We start from the raw sequence: 9,862 nt of genomic DNA on the forward strand, positions 1-9,862 counted from the left end.
CCACCAGGAGATCTAGGAACAATGGTTTTCCATAGTTTCCTGTTTGTCCCAGCCTCCCAGACCAATAAATGCCAACCCTATATTTATTATTATTATTAATGGCAGCCTGTCCTTCCTTAGCCTGTCCTACCCGCTCCTGAATATTGGCTTAAGCTTGACCTCCCTTCTGTTACCCTGCTACAGGTCTTTGGAAGAAGGAAAGATTCCAGCCAGACATTACCCTAGATGCCACAGGCCTGTCTGACCGTGTGACATCCTATTATCTCCTTCCCTTGAGAGTCCCTAGAGCCTGCGGTGGTCCCCAGTTCTCCAGACCAATGTCTCCCTACACTATGCCAGCTGTCCCTAAGTGGTGAGAGTTGGCCATTATTAGAGATCTCGTTGTATCCTCAGGGAACTGAGGTGCAAGCACCAGAGGGGCTCTGCAGGGACTGGGGCCAGCCTGGGCTGGGAATTGGGAGTGTCTAGTCCCTGGGGTGATCATGTAGAACTCGACAGCACATCCTGGCAGTCACCAAGCCAGTCCTGACAGAGGCAGGAGCACGGGGACAAAGACACAGTCCTGTCATCAAGGTGGCTCTACCAGGCTTGCCCCACAGTCTGCATTTACATTCCTGATAAGGTGCCAGCAGGAAGCGGGTCATGGTTCTGCTTCAGTCTAGTTTGTGGCTAGCTCACCAAGCTTAATGAACTTTGGCAGACGGACCAGAAGAAAGGGTCTCTGCCAGCAGCACCTATACCACTCAGTGAACTGAAAAAAAATTTATCTGTTTACTTCTTGGACTGAGTCCTGCAGATGGGGGTATTTTGGCAAGGAGCCCTGCCCATATGGATGGTTCCCCAAAGCCTAACGTCTTGGATGTCCCTGTCTTGTGGTTGAGTAATAATAACAGGTTTGAGATAATCCAATGTATACTTACCAGGAGAATGCCATATGCCAGGCCCTGTGCCAGGCTCTGGGGATCTAAGGAATGCCTAGGGTGTGCGCATAGCTGGGGCAGACCCAGGTCATGCCTGTGGTGGCCTTCTGAATTGGTGCGCAGGTCTTACATGCTAGACCACCAGGGTAGTGAATCGTGTGCTCCCATGGGATCTTAACGAGCACGTCTCCACCTGTGATTGCTCATCCTTGTAAGTTCAACTCAAGTTCCATTGAAAAGCAGCCTGTGCACCTTATTTTCTTGGATTCATTCATCCAGACAGCAAATAGAGAAAGGATGCCAACTCTGTGATGGGTACCTTGTGGGGACAAAGATGGCCCCGAACATCTAGGATATTGTATTCCAACAGAGAGAGTTCAATACAGGACTGAAAGCCTATCTAGCTCCACACTGGGCATTGGGCATGTGGTACCTACCAACATCCCAGATCAATATGGTTCCTCCTACAGCAAGGCCCTATGAGAGACCCAAACACTGAACCAATTGACCCCACCCCCCACCCTGTGACCATTGCAGCACCATGGAGGGACATTCAGGAAAAGATGAAGTCACAGCCAGTGTCTACCACCTCAGCAGGTGTCCTGAGGGAGCTACCCCACTATGCTTAAGTACACAGTCATAGATGCTCCAACTGGCAATCAGGGAGGGGTTCATGGTAGAAGTAGCCTTTGAGTTGGTCTGTGGGCTTCCAGAACAGTTCAAGCCCACAATGCCTGGAGTTACACCATGGATGGGAGACAGCAAACAACTGATCATGGAAGAACCATTGAGAAATGTAGGATAAAGGAGTGACAGCTTCAGGTCTATGGGGTAGAAGGGGAGGCACTTGGGCATAGAGCTCAGAAGATGGTGAGAGTGAGCCAAACGGTCACCAGGTATCCCAGGCGGAAGCACAGCAAGCACAGAGGACCAGGGTAGCATCCTGAGGCAGGGATACGGCAGCAGTGGTGAACAAAGGAACCGTAGGAGTTGAGGTCAGCTTATAGGGCGCTCTAGGTTGTGTAAATGACTCTGGGTTCCACAGTGATGTGGAAAGGCATGGACTGGCTCTTGGAAGAGGAGGGGCAGGGTCTGACTGTTGGGGACTGCAGACACTCAGACCCTGAATTTTCTATGACCCCCCCTAGCCTGCTGGAGTAAATAGCTTGTTTTCCTGTGCTTGCAACTGCTCTGAGCACGAGACCCTCATGAGTTCCCTCATGAGTCAGGGGAGTGATTTCTGGTGGGCTTGCAGCTGAAAAATCCCGAGAGTTAGGGCGTGGCCATTAGTCAAGGAGGGCCCTATATAAGCTGCCCTAGAACACAATAAAATGGGCATTCTCTGTGTTTTTCAACCTCCAGCTCCTTGCCTGACTTGCAAACCATCCTGTAGTGCAGGCACTACATCTGACTGATGTTTCCTAAGCCCCCTCACCAGCTGTGAGCATCTTGGGCTTTGCATGAGAAGAGGTTATAAAGAAAGACAGGAGCCAAGGGCATGAAGGATGTTAGAGGCCACGTGAGGTCAGGGAAGCTATGGAGGAGTTTAGATTAAGGGCTAGTCTTACCATCAGAGGGTGCTAAGCAGTGAGTGTGAAGTCACCTGTCTCAGATCTGAATAAATTAGACACTAAAGCGAAGCCAGGTCTCATTTTAGTTCAATGTGAACTTTCTCCCGAAGAGCAGGAAACATTTACTGGACATTTTTTTTGCAATATCAAATGCTTTAATTTTCTAAACAGCCATCTTACAGACAAGGAAATGAACAAGAGTCAATACTTGTTAGAGGTTCTGTGGCTAACGAATGGCAGACCCTGGGTTTCTGCTCTGGGCAGTTAACTACTGAGCCCCAAGCCTTGCCAAGTCTCTGGACACAGAAGAGCAGGGCACAGGAACAGCATGCATGGTGTTTCCAGAAGCAAGCTAGGGCCGAGCTAGATGAGCCTGGCACATATACTTTCCTGCAATTGCCAATGGGTTCAGGGTGGACCTAATGCTGGGTTTGACCTTGGTAGTCATTCCAGATCTGATGAAGGACACACAGCCATTTTGGAGACAAAGCTCTGAAATCCTCCACTCTTTGCTGCTATGCTTCCCTTCCACAAGTATTTCCAGATGACTACGTGTATAGACAATTATAGTAGATAGTGCCAGGGGCTCCAATTTCCCTTCCCCACTCATCCAGATTCTCTGTCCTTCTGTGTGACGATCATGCCCGGAATGAGGACTTGATATGACTATACATAAGAACAATCCAGAATTTATAACTAATCCTTGTGACCAGGTCCCACCACCACACCACTCTTGATGAACCCCAGGCAACAACAGGTACTTACAAAGTGATTACTTTGTACTTACCTTGGTGATTCTATTTTGTGGGCAAGTTGAGAGAAGTCAGTTACAATCAACACCATTGTCACCTAGACCGAAAAAGGCTTATCCAATATCACACGGTCTCCAGGGCCAGGACAAGAATAAAAATGCAGATCATTTTGCATCTAAGACCAGCGATTTGTTTTTTGCAAAAGAAGTGGGTTGGAAAAGCCAAGGCTTCCTGGAGAAGGGGTCCTTTAAGTTTCAGGGAGCAGAGGCCATGTTTTTTGAGAGCGGACAGGGAAAGGAGAGGGTGGAGGTGTGGAGCAATGGGGTACAAGGTAAAAAAAAACAAAAACAAAACAAAAACCAGACATGGGGCAAAGCAAGGGGCCTAGAAGTAAAGTGAGCTTTCCCAACATTGCAGCTTGACCAAGGATGGACATGATCAATGTCTCAGACATCAACAGTATCACGTAAAGACACAGATGTCCCAAGCCTTCAGGGAAGTTGTCAGATTTTTCCTGAAGATCCCAGCTCTGAGACACTAAGTGAGCCCAGATGGGAGAATGGGAAGCCATGCAGAATGGCTCTCCAGAAGGAAATGCTACAGCTGCCTGTAGATCTTAAGTGTCCCAAGCCACTGTACCCCCAGACACCAGAGAGTCCAGGATACCAGGCTCCTCGTGCAGGGTGAGCACATGAACCACCCATTTGAAAGGACATAGGGTATCAGATCATCAACGAAGAGGCTCCTTCTCTAAGTTCTCCGTGTGTTCCCAAGCATCTGGGCTGGATTTGAGGTTGTGTCTACAGCTGTCTCAGGTTCCTCCTGATTCCCCAGGTAACAAAGCAATAAGCCACCAGATGGCGCCCAAAGACAGAACCCTGAAAGTCATCGAACCTGTTGTGCCACTAGCTGAGAAAGCCTGGCTGGGTATGGTTGTTCAGGGCAAGCAGAAGTTGAAATACATAGAGCAGGTCCAGAACAAGAGCGTGGCATCTAAAGGCACACCGTGCCCATAACCTTTTCCTTAAAATGTCTCCTTACCGGTAGACATGGCTGTGGCTCATGCACTCATAGCCAACTCAGAGACAGGCTGAGTTATGTTTGCCTTTGTTTCCAAGATTAATTTCAAAAACTCAAGTCCTCTGTAGATGCACAAAAACCATGTCAGAGAGAGATCACAGACACCACTTCCTTATCCACCATGAGGGCCTTTGACCTAGGCCACCAAACGGAATGATCTGAATCCTGCCGGCCTTGGTTAGAGATGCATTTCATCCATACTTGGTCCTGTGCCCCTCCAGCTCACATGCCCATCTCACACTGAATGAGAACTCTTTTCATGGCTCCGGAGCCGTGATCGTGTTCTACAGATCTCTGCTCCTAGTTAAAATAAAATATATGTAAAGCATATGGAGACCAACTGGGCCCACTTCCAGTCAGACCTGGAAGGGAAGAAACACGATGCCTGGAAGTGTCTCACATGGTGGAAAACTTGCGAAGAGTTGGCTTTCTATTCTGAGATTGCTGTCAACAAGCTACATGGAGGATGTGGCCACATCTGGCCTAATGCCTACTTCTAGACAGCAACGTTCTACCAAAACACAGCCATGCCTGCTCATGCGCATGTTGTCTATGAAGAATTCTAAAGGGGTAAATAGCTCCCTGCCCTTTGACTCCAGCGTGAAGGCGGGGTCCACAGAACATCTCCTCCCAGGGCTGCTTAACCATCCCCTCCATAGGGATCAACAGCCTCACAGGGGAGCCAAGGATCTCTCGCCCGTCTTTCCAGGCCTGGCTATTGTGCTACATTGAGAGTTTTCTGGAACTCTTTAGAACTTACGCAGCTCACCATTCTATCTCCACATTTTATGCAGTTTTGTTGAGTTATCATCCATATATCTCACAGTTCACCCCAGTATGCACATCACTGCCTTGTGTCTTAACTTCCTCAGTCTTGTGAGTTTTCTCTCTCCAATTCTCAAACTACGTGTGAATCAACTTGTTCTCCGTATGGATTTCAGGGAAGTTATCCACACTAAGATGTAAGAGAAGAGAAATGGTAAAACAAGCTGGGTCACACGGGGTCTCCAGCGGGATCTGTAAGTCTCCAGCAGGGGTTCTCAGAAGCAGACCCCAGGATGGAGTTTGAGGTATAGAAGATGTGAGACAATGATACAGACCCAACAACACCTTGGTGACCTGGCTCAGAAGTGAGTAGCAGGCCCAGATGCCCAGGCTTCTTGAGCCACACTAGGCATGAGCACCCATAAGAGGCTCCCTGCAGTGCAGTCTGACCTGCACGAATGGCTGCCTACTGCCCACGCTCTGGGCAGCAGAGCACTCTGTCCTGCAAAGGGCCCTCTAGCCACATCTCCGTGTTCAGCCTTTTGTACAATCCCACCATTTGGTTCCTACCCCTACCTCCCACCTGACTGTCCCTGGACCAAGATGCTCACTTTGTCCTGCGTTTCCTTTTGTTGAGCCAAGTGCCATACTTTGGAACACAGAGGACTAGCCTGATTCTGCCTCCTAGAGTGACACAAATCCCAAACCCACCTTCAAAACTGTCAGGAAAGAGCCTGCTTCAAGCCTCATCCTGACACTTCATTCATCCTCTGTGGCTGGACCATGCATGGCTTCTGTTCGTGCAGCCAGTTAGCCCAAGTGCTACTGAGGTGCTCCTAGCTGTGTGTGCCGATCTTAGGGAACATACTCAAGGCTGCGACTATGCCCTTCTTGGCCTGAGAGCACTGTCCATCACTGCTGACTCTATTGGGGTTCACGAGATCCTTGGCTATTCTTGCAAACCACCACCTCCAGCCAACCCAAACAGTCTTTGACTGGTCTACTGCAAATGGCTTCCCAGAGAATCTAGTTCATCTTTTGTTTGTCAAATGTTTAGCTCCTTCTCAAAGGAACCCGAAGTATGTATGTATGTATGTATGTATGTATGTATGTATGCATGTATGTATGTTTATGTGTGTTTGTTTATTTGTTCATTTATTCATTTATTCGTTTGTTTGTTTATTTGAGACAGGGTTACTCTATGTAGCCCTGGCTGTCCTGGAACTCACTCTGTAGAACAGGCTGATCTCAAACTCAGAGATTTGTCTGCTTTTGCCTCCTGAGAGCTGGGATTAAAGGCGTGCGCCACCACTGCCCTGCTGGAAACCTGAATTTTACCAGGAGAAGAGAGGAACTGATGAGAAATGCCAAGCGGATGGTGTTTTAGTTAGGGTTTCTATTGCTGTGAAGAGACACCATGACCATGATCACAGCAACATGACAGGGTTTCTCTGCAACAGCCCTAGCTCTGTAGACCAGGCTGGCCTCAGACTCATAGAGATCCACCTGCTTCTGCTTCCTGTATGCTGGGATTAAAGGCATGTGCTGCCAACCACCCAACCACAGCAAGTCTTATAAAGAAAGGCATTTAATTGAGGTGGTGCCTTACAGTTTCAGAGGTTCGATCCATTATCATCATGGCTGGGAGCACGGAAGATGGAGCTGCTACATGTTGGTATGCAGGCGACGGAAGTAGACTGTCACAATGAGCAAAGCTTGAGCAAAAGAGACCTCAAGGCCCACCCCCACAATGACACACTTCCTCCAACAAGGCCCACCCCCACAGTGACACACTTCCTCCAACAAGGCCACACCTCCTAACAGGGCCACTCCATTTGGGATCCATTTTCTTTCAAACCTCAAGAGATGGGAAGATGAATTTTCGGTTGACACAGACTGCTTATTCTGAAACCAGCTCCCTGCATGGCCAGCAGGTCCTCATGGGGGCAGTGACGGGGAATCAGGCTATGTGAGCATGGAACATACTCCCCAGGGTCACTTTGATCTAAAATTTCTATTTCAAACAACTCAGGGATAACACAGAAAAAAAGTACACATTTTATGTGAATTTCTAAGGGAAATTCTTAGTGCTCAAAGACTCTTTTCTTGTCCCTTGGGAAACCTAGACTCATTCAAGCTACCCCTGGGAGAAAGGGCATAGTCATTCTCCATTGGGGGGGGGCTGTAGAGAATTACGCTGTCTGCTCCAGGGAAAAATGGCCACGCACGGGTTAAGATACTCAAACAAGAACATTAACCATGTGAGAAGCACACACACATCCTATCTGTCACTTAGATCACAATGCAGGGACCCCCATGGGTTGGCTGGTCTAATTCCCTTGTTTTTAACAAAGACAAAAACACTTAGACACACCTGCTCAAGCTTACAGACGGAGCAGGTTGGTGGTCTCAGTCCTATGAGTCACACATGACAATTGACCCCCCAGAATGGAGGCTGGAACGTCGAGTTTGGGAGGGGCTTCAGTGCTGTTCTGCGGAAGGTGGTACAATGGGTCTGGATACAGATGGAAGCTTCCAGGTGGGGAGCGGCTAGGAAATCCCCATGCTTGTGCCTAGAGTGACCCTGGATTCACTCTGCGGGCATGGCGAGAAGAGAAAGACAGGCTGCTTGGCCAATATTCATCTCAGACATGTGCTTGGTTTTCCCCTGCGAGGGCGGGGGTGGGGAAAATTTGTTCCTATGGAAAACAAGGCCACTTCCTCTAAGCCTTGAAAGATGCCTTCTTTGATCCTACCCTGCGGCTGTTTGTGATGCCATCATTTGGCAAACAATGAGAAAACCCAACAGGGTTGGAGGTTTCCAAAGCCAGGGCCCCTGAGAAGCTGGGGATAAAAATTTAGCTGAGGGAGAGGAGACTAAATGGGAATCTGGGGAAAGGAAAGTGGTTTGGGTGGGACCTGGAGAGACCATCTTAGATGCTTTGTCTGGAAAAGCCTTCCTAGAGCCGGGGTCTCTTGTGCAGGGCGTAAGAGCACCTTGGCCACTGTGCTAGCCACGGAGGCTGGGCTGCAAAGAGACTTGACCTCAAATACCTCATCTTTGTCACCCTCCATCCCTGAAGGTCTCAGCAACTCAGGACTAAGTTCCCAGGGTCAGAAAGACTGCCTGGTGAGCTTGCCTTTCTCACATGGCCCTGCTTTCCTGTCTCCCTAAAACTGTCTTTGAGGCTTCCGTTAGCCTCAGTTTCCCCACGTGCATATTAGAAAGGAGACCAGATGCCTTGTTCTTTCCTAGAAGGCCATGGTGGCACGTGATAAAAAAGTTTCTGCAACCCCGATAAGCCTCTCTGCCAACTCAGCAATCCAAATCAGACCAAATCAAACAGAATTAGAAAAGTCCAGGTTTAATGTTTTTCCAGCGCCCTCCCCCCCACAAAGGAGATGGGAAAAGAAGACCAGAAAACCACATGTCTGTTTCCTGGGGGGGGGGGCAGTTTAAATACCCTGTGGGAGTGGTCTTGAGCATCTCTGGAAAAGGGGTCATCATTTGTTGGGCTTTCTGAGATGTGGCAGGGTTTGAAGAGAGATGGGGGAGGGGGGCCACCAGAACATTCTAGACTCTTTGGGTATACGGATGCCAGAGGCTGGGGTAAAGCCTCCAGCAGAACAAATGGTATCTGAAGGCACATGGCTAGCAAAGTGGTTCACAGAGCAATTTCCTTCATGCCTCAGTGTTTTTCTTCAGCTCATCAAACCAGGCCCTCAGGATTGCGGGAGGAAGAACTTCAGAGCCTAGGGCAGGCTTTTTCTTTTTCTATTTCACAAAAACAGGTATTTTTTGAGTCCTAAGAAAAGGAGAGGGGACAACACCAGGAGTCCAGTGCGCTAATCACCTTTCCGGAGAGGGTCTGTTTGCAACAGCTGGTGGAGGCCTGCCACTCAGAAATGCGGCCCTTGGAGCCTGCTCAGCTGTAAAAGCGGTCCACAACCAAACCAGTCAATTCCGGTTCAGCTTCCAGGGCTCTGTTGCTATGAGGGACCCCTCAAAGATTGATGCTCTCTTTCCAGAGAGGAGGCCAGAAACCTCGCAGGACAAGAGTCCAGAGGAGCTGGATCTGGAGAACCTGGCCGTTTGCTCCCTGGGCCTGGATCTGAGCGCAGCCCAGGAGCCTTGGCAAGAGGCCATGTTTCAACTGGCGTTCTCCGCTGTGGTGGAAGAGGCTGCCCAGGCCGGACATTCTGTGCCAGTTTGGGAGGGCGGAGCATGTTCTTCAGAGAAGTCCCAGCCTCCTGCACAGACAGCCACACACTTTCCTTTGATACAAAAGTGCTGGCTCTCAGCTCAGCACCAGATGTTTTTAAAACTCACAAAAGGAGTGTCTTTCCCTGGATGGGATCCCATGTGATCTAGGCTTCCAGGGAGCTATCACCACAGGCCAGCCCAGGCAGGCTTTAGTTCATCTGAAGTACTTCCTGACAGGCAGCTCTCACTACAGGGAAGGGTTTGGAGTATCCCTCCTGTGGTTAGAGCCAAGGAAGGACTGGTGTTTACTTATTTATTTACTTAGTGTGTGTTCGTGTGTGTGCACGTGTGTGTGTGCACGTGTGTGTGTGCTGCTTCTCCCATCTCCTGCCCTTCCCCCCCAACCCCTCTCCATCCTGTAGGTGCACTCATGCCTAGTATGAGTGAAGAGGTCAGAGGACAACTTGCCAGTTCTCTCCTTCCACCATGAAGGCCACAGTGCTCCAGCTCGGGTTGTCAGGCTGGCAGCAAGTACCTGTAGCCGCCAGTGCATCTCTGGCCTTGATGGCC

Source organism: Microtus ochrogaster, chromosome 18 (assembly GCF_000317375.1).
Source record: "Microtus ochrogaster isolate Prairie Vole_2 chromosome 18, MicOch1.0, whole genome shotgun sequence".
Taxonomy (NCBI): domain Eukaryota; kingdom Metazoa; phylum Chordata; class Mammalia; order Rodentia; family Cricetidae; genus Microtus; species Microtus ochrogaster.